The sequence below is a fragment of the Phallusia mammillata genome, chromosome 1 (genome assembly GCF_965637545.1).
Source record: "Phallusia mammillata chromosome 1, kaPhaMamm4.hap1.1, whole genome shotgun sequence".
In the NCBI taxonomy this organism is placed as follows: domain Eukaryota; kingdom Metazoa; phylum Chordata; class Ascidiacea; order Phlebobranchia; family Ascidiidae; genus Phallusia; species Phallusia mammillata.
Genome location: NC_137252.1, coordinates 28,107,903 through 28,127,779, shown reverse-complemented (window position 1 = coordinate 28,127,779; position 19,877 = coordinate 28,107,903). Strand labels below are relative to the sequence as shown.

General features: G+C 37.5%; 1 long non-coding RNA gene and 1 pseudogene across 2 annotated transcripts; both read left to right on the top strand.

The window, feature by feature from the left end:
- The first annotated feature begins 811 nt into the window (after window positions 1-811).
- LOC145223499 (zinc finger BED domain-containing protein 5-like) lies at window positions 812-1,525 on the top strand (annotated as a pseudogene).
- Window positions 1,526-13,187: 11,662 nt separating this feature from the next.
- Window positions 13,188-19,861, top strand: LOC145239560 (uncharacterized). Of its 2 annotated transcripts, XR_013862336.1 has the most exons (6): window positions 13,188-13,306; window positions 13,459-13,605; window positions 16,959-17,125; window positions 17,708-17,807; window positions 18,704-18,755; window positions 19,297-19,861. It is a non-coding gene; the product is annotated as an uncharacterized LOC145239560 (long non-coding RNA). The 2 variants fall into 2 exon arrangements; XR_013862334.1 differs by having other exon boundaries at window positions 13,190-13,306; window positions 18,704-19,861.
- Window positions 19,862-19,877: the final 16 nt, after the last annotated feature.

The following is a 19,877-nucleotide window of genomic DNA, read 5'->3' as shown; positions in this document are numbered from 1 at the left end:
TATGTGACTAAATGTATAAAAACTCTGACGTAAAACAAATGTGCGGTAATATAGGTTTCAAAGTTGTAGCCTACCAGTATAATTAATTTAAAGTTGTACCCAATATAATTAATTTATGCATTGTGTGTTAAATCCATTTTGGTTGCTTAATCCTGACCCAAAACTCTGGTATAAACGTCGCTTAACTGGCATGCAAGTTATTCAATGTGTCATTGTTTGATCGTGTTGTTTTCTTCATTGTTTGATCGTGTTTAAACCGTATTTGAACATGTCTGGAGCTGATTGAAACGTACCCTTACGTGTGTGAACTTTCGCCTATCTTATTTGGTTCAACATGACGGTGTTCGTAGAAATTGAACACAGAGGCGAGGATTTACCGAATTACTGTTTAAGTCAGAACTTGTCAGGCACAACAAAAGGAGTGGATATTTTTAATGTTTTGAACGACTTTTTCAAGCGGAATGAACTAGAGGGGGGAAGTTGGTTGGCTGCACGACTGATGGGGCTCCGGCTATGCTTGGCCGTAAATCCGGATTTTAAGCTCATGTAAAAGCTGTGTCGCCAAACGTCATCTTTGTCCATTGTATTATACACAGATTCGCCCTTTGCGCTAAAGTGCTGCCCCCAAATTTGTTAGCCTGTTTAAACCGGGTTGTAAAAATGGTTAATGTAGTGAAAACGTCTGCCTTGAATACTCGATTGTTCAAACTGCTCTGCGAAGATCTGGGCTCTCAACACACTTGTCTCCTTTACTAAGCGTTGGCTTCCCGAGGCAACGCGACGAGACGCCTTTTCGAACTGAAAGAAGAATTATACGTTTTTTTCAAACAAAAGGGCCATGAATTTCAAAAAGACTTTGAGGATGAAATGTTTATCGTAAGGTTGGCTTACCTCTCTGATATTTTTGTGGTCATCAACCACCTGAACCTATCAATGCAAGGAACTGACTGCACTGTCACTCAGTTTATCTCAAGGCTACGGGCATTAGTGCGCAAGCTGGAACTTTGGTCAAATAACGTAAAAAACAAGCGCTATGGCATGTTCGAACTACTTAGTAATCTTCCGGGAGGACAATGGCCAAAGTGATGATGAGATATTATGCCACCTCACGGTACTAAAAGCTGAGCTTACTCATTACTTCCCGGATGTGGATGGCTGTCCCTACATCACTAATCCATTTTCTGTGGACCCAGCCGACCTATCTGTTGGAACTGGGGAGCAAGAGCAGCTCATCGATATTCAGGCTGACGACACTACACAGGCAATGCACAAGGAATATTCTCCTACAGTTTTTTGGCTGAATATGGCCTCCTCGTATCCCACAGTAGCCGGTCGCGCTATACCTCAGTTACTAATATTCCCTACTACGTGGGAGTGCGAGCAGGGATTCTCTTCAATGATGAATATCAAGAAGAGTCGTAACCGCCTTACTTCCCCCGGCCATGATTTCCGATGTGCAGTAAGCAAAGTTGTGCCCCGCATCGATCGACTTGTAGAAGGCAAACAGATACAGATTGCTCATTAAATTTATCTTTTCTTCATTTTTCTTCGTTACATTTTCATTAGTCGATTCGGGAAATAAAAAAGTTATCTTCTTGAAAATATTTTTCTAAAAACAAGTGGTACGCGGCAACAATGCGTTGCCTTCAAGTGGTACGCGACCACAAAAAGGTTGGGAACCACTGCATGATTTACGGTAAACATCAATACAACTTACCAGCATAGCTTTGCCACAAGAGCACTAAAACCGCAACGTAACAGAAAATCAATGCACGAGTCATTTTGCAAAGGTTACTACTATGTTCCACAATAAGCGAGATGCCTTGATCTGGAACTTTTATAATACTTGAAACATTGTTTTCCTTCTTTCGCGTTGCTTGGAACCAAGCGACTTTTTTTCTGCTTCTTTAATCTGGCACTTGATACAGGTTCTTCAACTATAGCAAAACGACTTTCACGTATTACTGTGCAATTGACACAAGTCATGTTTGAATGTGCATCCAACTACTAATAAGTTCTGTGATAAGCTGTAGACCAGGGGTGTCCAACACGTGGCACGCGTGCCAAAAGTGGCACGCAGAGCATTTAAAAATGGCACACGAGCTTTTGCACATTCAGATAGTAAACATTTGTCACGCAACTAAATTTGTTTCTATTGATTCTTCTTGACCTTTATTCTAACCTCTGTAAAGATTACCAGTGGTAAAGTTACACAACCCACTAATTAAATTGTTCGTTTTTGACCAAATTTAAAGCCTCCTTGCCATAGGCGTAGAGCTTCAAAAAATGCCAGGGGTGCGACTTTTGATCAATAGCGCCGATACCTTCTGTGTTTTAGCCTGTAGTTTCTGTCACATTATATTGTAAATAGTCACTTGATACATTTCTTTGTGTGGTTGGGGTGTTTGCTGTGCGTCCAATAACGTATGCACATACCGAAAGGACGATTTGCCGAATCAGTCATTTTAACAACGATTTAGTTTTAAAAGAACTTGTTACGCAGGAAATAAAAGTAAAACCAATTCACGTTTCAAATATAGCTGACCGGAACTTAGGTCATCTTGAATCAAGTTTGGGCCGTACTTGCAGTTCTTTGCAAACGGACATTGAACACGGCTTAGGAATCGGTAATGCAAACGTACATAACAACATCTAAAAGCGGCTATAAACTTGCATTGTTTAATGTTGGCCCATGGAATTTATTAACAAAAAAATTATAATCATTTTTATTTCAGAAAGTTATTGCGCCACATAATACTAAAACGTTAGTAAACGTGCCATGTTTATGTCGCAATAAAATGCCCGTTTATTTCGAAACGATTGTAATTGTTGCGTTTCAACCGATGTCTGTTCAATTAATTACGTGACTACAAACGCATTTGTGTTTAGTTGGAAAAACATTTTAAACCGACGTAACTTGGACAAAGATAAGTTTTTGACGCACACAAAATACTCCAGTGCCCCATTTTTTTTCTAACCGTTTAGTAGGGTTCTACATATTGGCCAAATATTCGGACTGAGCCCGTGCCGTTAAGACGTTTAAGACATGGTTTGGAAAAAGTACCAAAGGCTGGCACGCGAGTATATTTTGAAACCAAAATTGGCACGGCGGTGTGTTCGAGTTGGACACCCCTGCTGTAGACAGTGCAGTCTGTTCGACCTATGTCCCAGCTGCACTGATAAGACCTTAATAGGTTTATTGTGTTTAAGTAATCTATTAAATGCAGATAGGAACTCGGCTAAATGCGCTTTAACCACACCCAAAAAAGAAAAACAAATAAATATCCCTGGCCTAGCCTACTCGAAAAAGTCGGGTGGTTAAATAACAAATAAGCTATACATTAATATAGTTTATGCTATAACCTTGATACGTTATTGTAAAAATTCTTACTAATAAACAATTAGCGAGCATTTTTTATACGTGTATGTTGCACGTCTTTGTTGCTTTTACATACATTATAGTACCTATTTATGTATTCTTAAATTAAACATTATTTTGTAAGATTGCCGTTTGATGATTTTTTAGAATGCGAATGACGCCATTTCAAAACTACCTAATTAAACAATGTTTTTAAGAATTATAACATAAGTTAGATATCAAAGCCTCAGGAAGAAAAGGTTAGGACGACTATTATGAAATTAGCACAGCACAACAAAGGCGACTTGGTTCAGTTTTAAAGCGAAGGCTTGTGCGTGAGCTTGTGAATTAAGATTTTTGTGAGTAACCTACAGTTAAAGAGTTTCTTAGCACCCTTTTTCCTGAAGAATGACAGTGGGCCACTCCTTGATTTGATGATTCTAATATCAAAACATTTCACCCACAAAACTGTATTCAGTTTATTTTCTACAACAACTTCTTTTATCAACATTCTTCATGCATTGTGTATTATATATTTTATGGATTATAAATAGATCACATTGGTGGTTTTGTTAGGAAATTTAAACAAGCTTAGTGCTACCCCCCTTTGGTATAGGCTAGTGGTTCTTTAACTTTTTTATTATTTTTTTAAAACGGTCCCTTTGCCATTATTTCGAGGGCTCGCGGTCCTTAAGCCTGAATGTGTATTTCAGAAAAAAACGAAAGTTGATTTGGACTTTAGCTAGAATGCAAAATTGCGCATAACAATGATCCAAAGACAGCTTGTGACATCACAGAAAAGCGGAATGCTGGTATATCAGTGGACGGGACCAGCGGAATATGGTCTGACGGAAATGAGAGTTCAGGCTCACCCGGGTCATCGTCTTCATTAGGGTATCTGGGGCGAAGTTGGTCAAGGTGACGTCTCCAGATTGGACCACGAGGAAATAATCTCACGTTAAATGTTCTACTCCCACAGCATTTAACAATAGTGGCAGGAACTCATCTTTTCGAACCATCGTGTCTAGATCCAAAATATTGCCCGTAACATGGATCACCATTTCGGAAACTGATACGCACTAGTTTGTTGTTCTTCGACACGGCATTTTGTTGCTGGCGTTGCAAGACATGTGTAGGTGATGGTACCATCGTGTCAATGAGCGATCGAATTTGTCGAGCGTTGAGCAGCTCGCTCGGGGAGAAACCGCTAGAATTTGGGGTTCTTCGGTACTGAAGAAGAAACTCCTGTAAAGCTTCTTTCGGGGGTTTCTCTGACTTCTTCATTGCCTTTTTGAACGTTTGAACTAGCCGTTCGGCGGCGCCATTTGTGGACGGGTGATAAGGCGCACCCGTTAGAACAATACCCCTCTGCCGGCAGAAATCCTGGAACTCGGCAGAAACGAAAGCCTGCGCGTTATCCGAGACAATAGTGTGTGGATAACCAAAATGTGCGAAGTCTTCTTCGAGCAAGTTCATGGTCGCCTTGGACGTCATCAATGAAGTAGCATGAATGCACGGGTACTTAGAATAGGCGTCGATCATGAGCAACCAATTGCTCCCCAAGAAGTTTACAGCATGGTCGATGTGAACACGACTCCATGGTTTTTCAGGAATCATCCATGGATGGACAGAAGGTTTTGCTGTTCTCCGCATATGGAACATTTTCGGCAAAGATTCAGAATATCGTCATCAATGTTCGGCCAGTACACTGCAGACCTAGCCAACTGCTTCATCCTTTGAATGCCAAAGTGACCTTGGTGTAGCAGTTGTAGCACGTGTTGTCGTAGCTTTTGCGGAATAACCAATCGAGTTCCATAGAACAGACAACCATGAGAAACAGTCAATAAATCAGCAGACCTGCGAAACTTTGCAGCTGGATCATTCGAGGAAAGAGTTGTTGGCCAACCGTGTTGGACAAAACGCATGACTCGGGAAAGAACATCATCTTTTCCGGATTCCTTCTTCATGGTGTTGGGGTCTGTGGACTAGACTTGACGACTTAGCGTAGTGATGGTGCAAACAGTGTCGACATCATCTGTAGTTTCCTCTTTGTCAAAATAGGCATCTTCCCCTTCTGGTAAACGGCTGAGTGCATCGGCGTTCTGGTGACTGGCGGTCTTCCTGTACTCGATTTTGTATTTAAACTGACCAAGGAAAAGCGCCCATCGTGCTAACCGATTTGCCGCAAGTGGAGGTGTTGGCTTGGTAGGACCAAAAAGTGCCAACAATGGCTTGTGGTCGGTGACAAGAATGAATTCCCGACCAAAAAGATACTGGTAAAACTTCTTCAGTGCAAAGATAATTGAAAGAGCCTCTTTTTGGATTTGGCTGTAGTTGCGCTGACTGGAGGATAGCAACTTTGAGACATTGGCAATTGGCCTCTCGCTTCCGTTCGAATAGCGATGAAAAAATACGGCACCAATGCCAACACTGGACGCATCACAAGATATCCCAATAGGAAGAGAGGGATCAAAGTAAGTTAAGACATTGTCAGAAGACAGCCATGTCTTCAATTGACGGAAAGCTTTTGTTTGTTCGTTATTCCAACTCCAAAGAACTTCGTCTCGAGTCAGGACGATACAGAGGTTCAGCAATGGAAGAAAAACTTGGTGGCAAAAATTTTCTATAAAATTGAACCGACCCAAGGAACGAACGTAGCGCCGATACGTCTTTCGGTGCAGGCATATTGAGCACAGCATCGAGTTTAGAAGCTTTCCTGATGCCGTCTTTATGAAGTAAATGACCCAAGTATTCAACTGTGGGTTGTGCAAACTTGCATTTCTCGAAACGACAGCGAAGCCCCTTAATTCTCACTTAAACGTTGAAGCAATCGACAAAGATTGTTTAAGTGATCTTTTGCCGATGAACCGCTGACAAGTAAATCATCGAGATATACAGTCACTCCTGGGAGATCTTGCGTCAGTTCGTCCATAATCTGTTGAAAGTATCCCGGAGCCGAGGTGATGCCAAACGGTAATACATTTTGCAGCAAGACACCTCGGTGAGTGCTCAAAGTCAACCTTTTCCGGCTTTCGGGACCTAGTATTCGAACAAAACGAGTCAAGTATTTGTATTCATGAATAGTTGACCAAAAACAACCACATGTAATTCGAATACTATTCGAATAAACCAAAGCTTGTATTCGTATTCACGAGTACTTACGCACTTTTTGAAGTCCAGCAATTCGAATTGTATTCATGAACTGTCGAACGAAGGCCAAAATCATTCGAATACAGCACGAAGGTGACAAAACCTGTATTCGAATGCATTCGAATACGAATGACGAATACGAATGGCCCCATGTCTGATGACAGCACGTCACATCATACGCAATAAGTCATTTAAGTATTAAATCAGCAAAGCGGAACCGACTTAGAATCAACGTTAGTTTCTGGTTAAGGTTGTTGAATGTAAATTGATTCCAGTAACATAAGTCGATAGCGGTCCCTTGCTGTGTCACGTACACTAGGGTTTTGTGTCACGTACACTAGGGGGGAAGTCCACTGTATGGTCTTTGTTAGCCTGAAGATGTTGACAAACCTCGGATGTTTCGCTTTGTTGGTGTTCGTTTACTTGCGTTCCAAGGTTTCGCCTGGTTTCTCCAAAGTTTGTCTTGCAGCAAAAACGTTTCAGTCTGTAAACAACCGAAGATCGGTTGAGTAATCCTTGGGTGTCTTTATGCACAAATGCTTTGACGAGCTTCTGTTTGGGCCGTTATTTCCACCATTAAACTTATAAACAGACCCATATGTAGTGTTCCAGAGTTATAGGTTCTGTTTACACATCTGTCCCCAACCTTATGTGTTGCAGTGGTAATATATGGAATTGTTGTGATGACCCTTTCACTGTGCATCCAACACCTAGACGCAACTGTCATTCAAGTTAGTTTTACAATATTTGGTTCTGTTTCTGGACCCCTGTTGGGCATCTACACTCTCGGACTGTTCGTTCCTTGGTGCAATGCAATAGTGAGTTACGGAATTTTAGCATTCACTAGAACAGTGGTTTTCAATCTTTTATAGACCATGGTAACCTTCAGGACCTGTAATAAATTCATTTCATGTTAAAGGTAACTTTACAAAGTCCGGTGTCATTTTCATCTTAATCTTGCAGGGGGCATTTGTTGCACAACTTATTGCTACAATACTAATTGGTAGCATGGGAATGGCGTCTCTCGTATCCAAAAATTCCCGTTCGTTTCTTCCAACAACCGCAGACAATTGTCCAGTTCCGACAACTGTAGCCATGGGTTCATGGTTAGCCTCTGATAACAGCACATATCAATCCATCGTTGAAACTACGAGCTTTGTGTCCACAATGGTCAATTTTGAACAAAAGTACATCGGCATCATTTACAAAGTACAATACATTGTTTGTATAAGCGATGGTGGGATTCAATTCTTTTGTCAGCAGGTTCTATCACAAAAGTCATATTTTTCTATACAACCGGTGCGAACCAGCTGAATCCCACCACTGTGTATAAGTTAAACATGTTACACCAAATTTGTTACGGCATGCAACCAAACCTGCCAATGCACATTCTTTTGTATTTTCAGTAATCCGGAGGAATCCTATGGATAGCTGTCAACTTCTCATCTCTACTACAGTTTATTGTCATTTTCTATTACCATTCCACTTGGCCTAGCAGTTTCCTTTATTACAGGTAAAAAAAAGTCATATTTAATGCACTTATATATGCTTTGCTATATACATTGGTAAATATACAAAGGTAATATACAGCAGAATGCACATAGCTTTTGACTTTATTTGCAACCAAGCAAGTTGTCGTATGCTTGACGTTATAAATTTGTTACGTATATGACCTACGTCTGCCGCTTGCATAAAAAATACAACACAACTTTTATATTTCGTAAAAACAACCAATCAACCATCTATTACGTTTTCTAATTTTTTGCAACTATAAGCGTTTACCAGTTTCAACTTAAATTATATTGTAATTAAACAACATGTGGCAGTTTGCTGTTATTTAGCGTTTATTCTCTTTGCAGGAGCTAATAACCCAAGGAAGTCGGACCCAAGATTGTTCGTCCCCTTCGTTGATAACAAGCTGTTACCGAAACGCGTTGTCAGTTTTTTTCGCTTTGGTGTACCTCCACTTATAGAGGTGGACTCGAAAGAATTTAAAGATTCTGAAATGCAGCAACTCAATGGCAATGGAGCAGTAAAGGATTCGCCTAGAAGTCAATCTAATAGCCAAAACCCGGAAGTACAGCAAAAAATTTGATTGCAGACACACGGATGCGAAAATATGAAAATAGTCATCAGTTGATGTAATCCCTTTCAACTGTAGCAATGTGTTTGCTACACAACTGTCAAAACGAAGAACATGTGCTATATTTGGAATTTTTTGTCTTAAATCATTTTGAGGACATTGAAAATCTGTAAATTTTGTTTATGTTACATAATTGCGTTTTTTTACTAAGTTTATAATTTGTAAATAGATTGACATAGCTACACTTTGTTTACTGACGCTGACAAACGGTAATTTATAGCCATTTGTTTCATGAATAACTACACTTTAACCCAGAGTCCTGGTAGTTATCTTTGCCGTACTTTGAACTGTAAATTACTATTTGGTAATTAGGCTTGTACTGGCTGTTAGATAATGTAGACTTTACAAAGGACATGCTATTATAATTTAATTTTCATAAGTTTTTGATATTGTGGTATCTGACTAAAGTTTTTTTTACAGTGTGAGGCGAATTAGGCATAAATGTGTTGCATTCACGTGCAAAGTGTCGAGGGCAAAGTTAAGGCCAAATTTACTATTATTTGTATGAACCAGTGGTTTTCAACCAGGATCCATGGCCCCCAGGGGGGCATCTAGCTGTAGTCCGGGGTTCAACGGATGTAGGCTCATTATGCACCAAAAGTATATGTGTTGCAAATGATTTAATTTCCTCATTTAATGGACTACTTGTCGGTATTGAGGTTTATTTTAGCAGAACATGGACGTTATACAACTTAGTATAGTTTGCTACACACATTTTGTTAGGGCACCACAGGTCCACGAGGCCCGATAGGTATATTCAGGAGGGCATAGTGCTTGAAAGACTGAGAACCACTGGTATAAACGATAAACGTTTTATAGGAAGTGAACGATTAAACCAGGTTAGCAAGGTAATTACTTTTTAAACTTGGATTAGCGTTTTAAAAGAAAAAGTTACTTGAAGGGCACATGGACACAAGCATACACCAAGGAATAGAAACATGACTAATTGACAATACTATGGTAATGTTTGTAAATTATATCTACAGGTTCTGACTTTTGTTAAAAGCCGTTTCAATGAAAACTCAAAGTTTGCAGTAGCTGCAAAACAAAGCAGTGTTGTTCATTTTTTTATTGATGGTCAAAACAGCAGCAGTGTTGTATACGTCGAATTCAAATAACACCAACTTTAAAATACACCAAAACATAATCTTTATGTGTACGCCAAAATATAGTATTGACAAGAACGTTGGCCAAACCAAAAGATTCTTTGCATTAAATGCCAAACATTTATATTTTTTAGGTAACTCGCGAGTTTTAACAAATTGTTATACAGGCTTAAGAGTCATTGTGGTTTTAAGTTTTTGGAAAGTTAGGGGCAAGTATGGCGCCGATTCCAATATCCGTTCCTAATTAAAGAAGTAAATCACCGGTCGGTGGAATTCCTCTGGGAGCAACCATCACCATTGGGCCCGAGAAAGCTAAAAAGAAAAAAAATACGACAGATAACTTATTTGTAACAAGCTTTTTGAACCATAATTGTTAACACAAAAACTAAAATCCAAACAAGTAACTGATAAACAAGATTAATCATTGTAAAATGCACTTAGTGCAGGGGTGCACAACCTGCAGTCGTATGGGCACATGCGGCCGTAGAGCGAGTTTGTACGGCCGTGAACATGTTTTTTATATGTACTGGCGGTCGTGACGTAAATAAAACTATTAACTATTTTGATTTGTAAACTGCTCTAATAAACAGATTTGGTGGGACTGGGAATAGTATTACCAGCCTAGTAGCCATATGCGTCAGATTTTTTCTCCCCCATAGTGTGCAAACAATGCGAAAAACTGATACCAGTATATATATATGACAAAAGCATATTTCTTATAATTTAAAAACAAAAACAAGCAGGGTATTGGAGCCGATGGTGGAATAAGGATCTGCGTAACAACCGTCATAGCAAAAAGGTTGTGCACACGTGACTAAGTGGACCCTTTTTTGTCCTTTTTTAAGGGCAATGTTTAAAAAAATGTATTGTCCTTATTTCTAAGAAATGTCCTTCTTTTTGACTTATGTCCTTATTTTTAACAATTTCAAGTCAAATCCCTGCTACAAGTAAAATTAAACTTAGACCTGGGCTGTCATGAGATGCACGAAGTATTTTCTACCAACATGTAGTTGCTGGAACAGATTGTGTCTGGCAAAAAATATGGCATGCAATATGCCATCTCTCATAGAACTGCTAAGATTTATTTGACAACGTTTAATCGTTTAATTACTTTCGTATGGAAACTTTCGGTTGTCCTTATTTTCGGCTCAGTGTCGATGGCAACCCTGTTTATTAACAAGCAACCAAAACATGGTGCATAAATTTACAACCACAATCGGTCCAGGAACAAAATTGTAATCCATTTTTCTTGGTCATGACATCGGGAATCAACATGAAAGAGCCATTACAATGTCTCATATGTTTATACGTCTCATATGTTTATACAAAAGACTTAAAAGAAATTAACCAAGTCATGAGTCATTTAGACTTACCTTTAGGAGCCTGGTTGTTGTTTTCGGCTTGGACATCGTTTATTGCAGGTCTTGCTCCTTCCTCCACTGCCATCAACTGTAATGAATTAACATAAAAGTTATTCAAAAGTGGAAAGTGTATTTTGGAAATATGTGCCAGTTGACGCATCCTGCACCAAAGACAATGGTGGTTGTGCACAGGATCTATTTTCGTCCGTTTTGGTTCGGCATACACACGTTAATTTCGGGTCATCGTCTATCGTCCGAAAACGGACATGACGGACGTTAACTCAAGGCCATCCGACGGAACAGAACACGTTATATTTTTACGAACGATATGTATGCAATTATCGGATGCGTCCAGTAGTAGCACAAGGGTTAAATAAGCATTGGTTGTTTTGATCAAATAAGAGGCTCTAAACCCGTTCGAATCGCAAAAGAATGTAGCAAAAAATACAAAAAAAGTAATTTATAATGGCTTCCCCGAATACAAAAAGAGTCACGAAAAATTACAGTTCGTAATGAAGGATCTCTGGAATTTAGATATGTTGGTCTCATTTTTAGCTATGCTGATTGATAAAATTAAACCTTATCAATACCGTATTTACTCGAATGTATGCAGCGGCTTATATTGTTTTATTTAGGTGCCGTTTGTGCGGCCTATAATCGAGGGCGGCTTATATTTTAATTTTATACCGAAATTATTTCTATACTCCAACATTTTAAATTATTTGGGGTCCAAAACATGTATGCGTGTACAGATTATACGTCGATATAAGTTCTGATGGGTACCGTTATCAACGTGACTTACAGATATGGGTAAATAGTCATACCATATAACAACAGAAAGATGTATTAAGAAACAATCTAAAATTTCAGCGTGCGGCTTACAATCGAAGGCGGCTATAAACGAGGGCGGCTTACAATCGAGTAAATACGGTACATAGAGCTCAAAAACAACAGTTTTGATTTCGATGAATACTGCTTTGCACTAGTGGACAAAACTGCCAGACGAATTTCTGAAAAACAACATACAGTTTTGTATGTAAATTTCTACATAACATGGTTTTGAAATGTTGTGTTTAGTAATTAGAAATTTGGCATTTGAATTTTTGGCTCAGGTGCAAATTTACATTTTTGTCTTTTTAGGGGACAAAACGTGTAAGCCATGCAGGTTATGTTTTCAGACAACAGCTTTAAAGACGTGCCAAATTGCCATAATAAACGTTTGTGTTGTTAACTTATTAAAGTAGGAACTACAACTAAAACTAATCGCCTTGTTTCGAGCTGTACTGACTGAGTGTAATCGCAACAAAATTTCTGTACCCTCGAAACCTTTCACAAGACGTCTCTTGCCGCAAATTGCGTTTGCCTCATCCGATAAAACGTCGATGCACAAAATCCTGGTAGAGCTACTAACACCATAACGAGAATCTACCCCCAAATTTGATTGGTTATATCTCCAAAAATGCTCACAGTTAGGGCTATTAGGGTCGGGGTAAGGTATTAGCACTTAAAATTCAATAAAACTAACCCAAAAAAATAGTTACTAATGTGAAAATTTTATGTAAATATTTCCCAACCCAACCCATTTATAGCCGCTAAATAAAAATTCAGCTCTTTACGTCCCCTTGTGAAAGCGAAATCAAATTTGGGGGTAGATTCTCGTTATGGTGTTAGTAGCTGTACCCAAAATCCTGGTAGAGCTACTAACACCATACGTTTCTCCTGATCCAAAAGTGCTTAATTTTCGATAGGTGGCGTAAAGAGCTGAATTATTTATTTAGCGGCTATAAATGGGTTGGGCTGGGAAATATTTACATAAAATTTTTGCATTAGTAACTAATTTTTTGGGTTAGTTTTATTGAATTTTAAGTACTAATACCTTACCCCAACCCTAATAGCCCTAACCGTTAGCATTTTTTGAGATATACCGTTTTAAATGAAAAAAGTGCTCTTTGCGCCACCTGTCGAAAATTAAGCACTTTTGGATCAGGAGAAACGTATGGTGTTAGTAGCTCTACCCAAAATCCTAGCAAGGCAATAAAGATAGAGAGACTTTGATAAAGACATGTTTCCATACGAAATTTCGGACAAATATTTGTGTTTTTAGATGAAGAAGATCGATATGATCTTCCAAATTAGGAAAAACAATATTTTTTGCACTGGTACCGTGAAATTTATGGTGTAAACTAAGGTACGTCCACACTTTTTAGCTAATTTTTTTATAATTTTTCTGTTGATTACAGAATACAGTTGTCAAGTCGGTAAAGTTGTGCCAGCTATGGCAAAGAGGTTTTGATGTATTTATGCATATACTAGCATATTATGATCTATAATTTTTTTTAGGCAACGAAAGATTCTTGAAAGCAAACAACCTATAAACTAAAAACATTATGGAGTAGAAAGGTTGTTTTGGTATTGTGCATTTTTAAATGGATTGTGGACAAAACTAGATTGACAAGAAGCTTCCTAGTGAGAGCCAAACTATTAAAGGTAATGTTTTTGCAGATGTTGCATATTTAACAAATTTGTTGTTTAACTGACATAATGCTAAACAAAATACCAGTTGGTTTTTCAAGAACTTGTATTTTTGTTAATGTTTCACTCACCAGATCGGTAGGGCGTTTTCAGAGCAATGAATGATATATAAGCAACAGTGTTTACTTGCAAAAACACAATATATATACAAACAAATCTTTGATACACCCATTACCATCGTGTATTTGGATGTGGTGGTCACCAGGCAGACAGACCAAAGACTCACCACTAACATATACAAGAAGCCCGCGAACACTGACCGCTATTTACATTACATGTCTCACCATCCACGGCACAAGACGCTTTAAAAAAACGAGCTAAAACACACATCAGGGATACGGCTGTTTATGAACACAAATGTGTTGAGGAACAACAGTTTCCCTGTTAACTTGCACCACATAACACAGCCACCTCACAAAACAGACAGTTTAAATCATTCACTTGCTTACCATACATTCAGTGTGCATCTGAGTGCATGAAACAAATCTTGAACAATGCCTGGGTAAAAGTGGCACTGAAACCTCTCAAAAACAATTGAACAGTTGTTACCAAAAGCCACTATATCCCAACACTGTACATGAATTGTTTACCAGGTGCATTGTCGTGATCGTGAATATGGTTTACATTGGCCAAACCAAGCGGAATCTAAATTCCTGCCTCAAAGAAAACAAAGTGGCCAAAATATTAAAACTGCCCTATGCGAACACGTTTTGGAATATGACCACTGCATTAATTGGAATGAGGCCCAAATTTTAAAACAGGAACCAAATTGGTCTAAAAGGTTGGTCTTTGAAAGTTGCCTTATAAATTAAAAAGTTTTAAATCGCAATGATGGCAAAAACCTAAGCCCGGTTTTCTTGTGACGGTCATTTAATCCCACTGCTCTAGTGCATTTTTGCTTGTGTGCTCGCAATTTATCATTCATTGCCCTACCGTTCTGGTGGGCGAAACGTCACCAAAATTCAAGTTCTTGAAAAACCAACTAGTACTTTGGCATTATGCCAGTTGAACGACAAATTTGTTAAACTAACATATTCACAAAAATTACTTACAAATTCAGTGATTTTTATTGCCTTCCTTAGGAATAACTGAGTTGTGAGGTATTTAGTTCGCCTGCTTATGGGACTGGTAAAAACTTTCCAATACAAATTTACACTAATTGTAACAAGTAGCCTACTAAGCAAAGTTGGGACATTGGGTTGGTAATTTACAAATCTTTTAAAACTTCTGTAGTACACAAGTGAAATTGTGCAACATTTTCTCTCGGAAGTCTGACAACATGTTGCAAATTACATAGCACAAAATAGTCACAATATATAACTAACAAGCGTCACATGCTTATCGTTAGGCATTACTACAATGCCATGCCATCCTTTGCGCCTTTAGGCATCATTCTGACTGGGTATCTTATGCATTTAATTATGGGTCCCCTTCCCTGAAGGGGACACATATTGTTTTTGTCCGTATTTTTTTTTCTTTTTTCTGTCTAACGCTGGTTTGTGAGACGCGTTTGGTCAAGAAAGAGTGCTTCACATTTATTCAAATTTACAGAGATGTTAGATAATAATCCAAATTTGATCCTCCTGAAGTTTGACCCCGATTGACCCAGCGGTTCACCCACAGGCCCCTGAAACGTATATTTTTTAACGCTGGTTTGTAACGCTCGTTTGGTAAAGAAAAAGTGCTTCAAATTTATTCAAATTTGGACATATCTTAGTTATCAATCTGAACTTGATCTAGAAGATTGACCCCGAATGACCCAGCGGTTCAGCCACAGGCCCCTGAAACGTAAATGTGTCTAACGCTCGTTTGGTCAAGAAAGACACTGTAAGCAGAAGTACCAAGTGAGTAACTCACTGGTTTACGATAGCGGGAGGGCTCAGCTTGACGTCGGACAGACGTTTTATGAGACGTCATTTCAGTGATTAGAAATCAGCTGTTTTGCACAGCAATGCTATGTCGTTTTATTAAGTTATCACTCACATTTTTAGTTTTGGAGAAGGTTTTACACCTATGACGTGATTTAAACCTAATAAGCGTGCTTCGGTTTTGTATATGTCAAGCAAAACTTTGTTAATCAAAGTAAAGATGAAAAAGTTAACTTGACTTTTTGCCAAATAAATGTTTTTTTTGAATGCTCGTTGTCAGATTGGCCGCCGCATGATCACGGGTTACTTAAGGTCAACTAGTAGGTATTACAAACACAGTTCAGACCTTTCTTTCGTCATAACATAGCGTTTTTTTGACAATTAATTTAGGAGTCAATACTCATGTATAAATTAGGTTAAACAGTATTGTTGAACACCAAGGACGGCGTGCTATTGAAAACGGTGTCAAAAGGTCAAACAGTCGTTTAGCGTGTGCACCCTGAGAGGTTACTACAGGTCAGTGGTACTCGTTTTGCGAAACAAAGTTAAATGAAAAACAATTTGTTATGTATACACTTGTAGCAAATTGCTTTTTAATTTAAAGTGTCTGTAACACAACTGTTACAGCTTTCTAAAAAAAATGTGTTCAAAATCCGACCTTGGACGACAATATCTGGGTCAAAGCAAGAGATTAGATTAAAGTATTTGTTACGTTTTTTTAATGTTTTTGTAATTACATGACAATAATAGTGCAAAAAGAATACGAACAATTTTTTTTGTTGGGTTAATGCTTTCTAAAAATTTGTCCTGAAAAATCTAAAAATCACCGCAACATTTGTTTACTGTAAATCTGCACAAACGCGAGTGTGGGGACCCATTTGTTTTTGTTTACAAAAACAATCATATGTGTAGATCAAATGATGTGTATAATAAATTGGTAAATATCGTATAGAATATATAAAATGGAAGTATATCAGAAAGCCACTCTTCTAGTTTTATTTAAGTTTTTTGGGTGTTAAAACTTGTACTGCAAATTTTTTTGGTTTGAACTTAAATATTGTACAGATTTGTATTCTCATGGTAGTGTAACCATATACAATAGACACTGCAGTTCTGGACTAAAGCATATATGTCAGCCGCCAACAACAAAATATCAAAATGCGTTGCTGATTATAGACCACATACAGAAATAAATTACACATCTGCTTTAAATATCGTAACTGCTGAATGCTGGATATATGACATAATGTGTAGGCCAGGGGTCCACAAATAGAAAGTAGCGATTAAAATTTGGTTTGCCAGATGATCCACAGTGGGTCAAAAAAAAATTGTGATCTAAATAGATCCTGTTAGTCAAATATTAAACTACACTCTACTGGGGCTTACATTATCAAAGGTAGTTCTGTGACTGGCAACCTCATTTTCACCATTATTCTTTAGGTATGTTTCTGCTAGCAAGTCTCCAACTGGGCCTGCACGAATTGGATGTCCTAACACCATGGGACCTTGAAATGCTGAAAACAACAAAGAAAATGAATTACCATTGTACATCGAATTTCCATGAAGCATGGAACCTAAATGAATTTCATGTATATACATGCAGCCAGGTAAAAAACTAGCCACAAATATATATACTACATTTGGTAACCCCTGTGTTAGTACTGACTTGTTATCTAAACTGGTGCATTAACCAGCACTAAGCTGTGCCACATGTCACATGTCCGTGTAAAGTTTCAGGATATCAAATCTGAAATTTTATTGGGTAATATGAATGAATCTAGGATATTATATTTTGTAAGCAATTGGTCAAGCTTTTAATTTGATGTAATACGTATTGGGTTAATTGTGCTGTGTTATTGAAGTAAGTGAAAACTTTAGACATACAAATTTTTTTTTGCTTTTCCCTTAACTAAAACTTATGAGGTGTAATGCAAAGTTTAGAAACAGCAGTTTTACTAAAAATAAATCTAACCTCTGTTAAATCCAATGCCGGTGTCCCCCAATGTGAACTGTAAGAAAATGCAAAATATAATTCTTGACCCTCATAGCTAAATATTACTGCATGTAAAATCACAAAACAAAATGCCCATAAGGATCCATGTATAGGGGATATTTTTCTTGTAAGAAAGATATTTGTTGTGCTATGTTGATTTCTATTCTAAATCTTTTTACATAATGTTGTTTTTTAGACCAAAGTCGAGGATTGTTATTTAAAAGTCAAGCTAAAATTTGAAAGTGCAAGTAAAGAATCAAAAAGGCAGTCATTGTGCTAGACTGCATTTTATGAGAGTAAGTTTTTCATTTGTTTGTTGTTGGTGTCTATTTTTTTCTATTTTTATGAAATGTTATACACTCTCTTTTTTCCACATACAAAAAAATTAGAGTTATCTTATCTTCATTTATTTAGCAAACCTTCCATCAAGCAAACATCTAAACCCACTTTGCTACCAAATGTAACAAACTCTAGGACAAGAAAAAACATTTGTTTAGTATAAGGTTTACAAAAACAATAATACAATGCAAGTTTGGCGCTAACATAAGACACCAAAAAAAATCCCTAAAAGCAATTTGCAAAGCACAAATTCACAAAAATCTGGTTCAATCATAAATTATATTTATGAAGTTACAATCACTATAACTCACAGGTAACGATTGTTTTTTTTTAATTTATCCCCTTTTGATATTGTTATTAAATGCTGTGCCTTTCACTCTCCCACTTGTTAACATTAAACTTTTAAATGTCTGAAAAAAACCTGTCCATGTGTGACTATTTCAGGAGGTAATAAAAACTCATCTGTGTAACATTTAAATTCTATTTTTTCTATGAGCGTTTGACTCCTGGCAACTTTGTTAAGTCTAGCAACGCCACAAAACGCTCATTTACTGGAGGGTAACAATGCTGAAACAATATTTAAAACATTTTGTTTGGTATTAGAAACATAAAAATATGTGTTTTTTACAAAAATAAATTTGCAGAATACATTATTTTGACATACACAGTACACCATGGCAAGAAAGCTGTAGTATCAATTATAAACAACAAATTTATGTTAGAGTTAGCACAAAAAATCATTATTTATTAGATTTAAGGTTTTAGCGCCAATTAACACATGGCTTCCAGATTGATATGCTTTAATGTAATGTGTAATTTTTTATTAATTAAACAATAACTTTTTTCTATTTAGGATTAGGTATGGAATATGATTTGGAATTTTTAACTCAAGCAACAAGTTTAAGGTAAGCTTTACTGCAAATGACAGTAACATTCATTGTTTGAGCCAAGATTTTATGCACCTCAGGATTTTGTTTGTGCCTGTATACAACACATGTATAGGAACTGAACATACATATTGTTGCATGCAAACTAAAATCTATCCAAGGTAGAATTGCAAAATCTTAACCCTCATTGTGGTATTTCACTGAGGACTGTGGGTGTTTTATTTGCAAATGCTACATAAAGAGGTACTCACCAATAAGTGCTCCTCTTCTCTTTCATTGTCTTGGTTATCACATCCAAAACAACTTCTCATGTTCTTGCATATTTGCTAAACATATTAACTGGATAAGACAGGGTAAAAATTGTTTCGAAAATTGCAGTGCAATTTAAAGTATGTATTAGAACTATTTGCCTAATAGCATGAAATGTCTGACAAAATAGCATTGTTGCCTGCGTGCTACTTTTTAAATGTTTACCTCAAAGGTTCGGAAAATATTATTGCAGCAATAATCCATGCTTATTTTTAAATCTGTCGTTCAATTTGTGACGAAATTTCCACAGGGAACTTTTGTTCAATTTGTGACGAATTTTCCATAGGGAACTTTATTGCTCTACAGCACGGCATTGATGGTGCCACAGCGCCACATGTCGGTCAAAATAAGAGTGCCAGTTTTGACGCATGAAATCGTTGGGCTACTGTTTTAAAATAAATGTGCGACCTGGACCATTTATTAAACTTTACTTTTGTTCACAACGTACCCTCAGTTATAAACCGGAAATGGCATGGCAAAGCATCACCTCATAAAATTGATTGCGGCCCAAATTCGAAATTGGGATGGTAGATTGTCGAAAAACAATCGCCAATTTGCTTACATTATCGTCAATTCTTTACTGCGGATGCTCGAAACTACTTTATGTATAACTAATCTTTTACTCGGCTTATTCAAAACAAACTGTATGATACGTTTTGCGTTTTTTCGCTTTGTTGCGCTACTCTTCTTTATATCGCATTTTGTGTCGTTTCTGTTCACAAGTTTGTGTTGTGAAATGTTGATGGCTTACATGTCCCAATTATTTATCCAAAACGTTCTTATCCTGCTAAAAAAAATTAAAAAAATTGTCCAGACTTGTGTTTGTGCTGA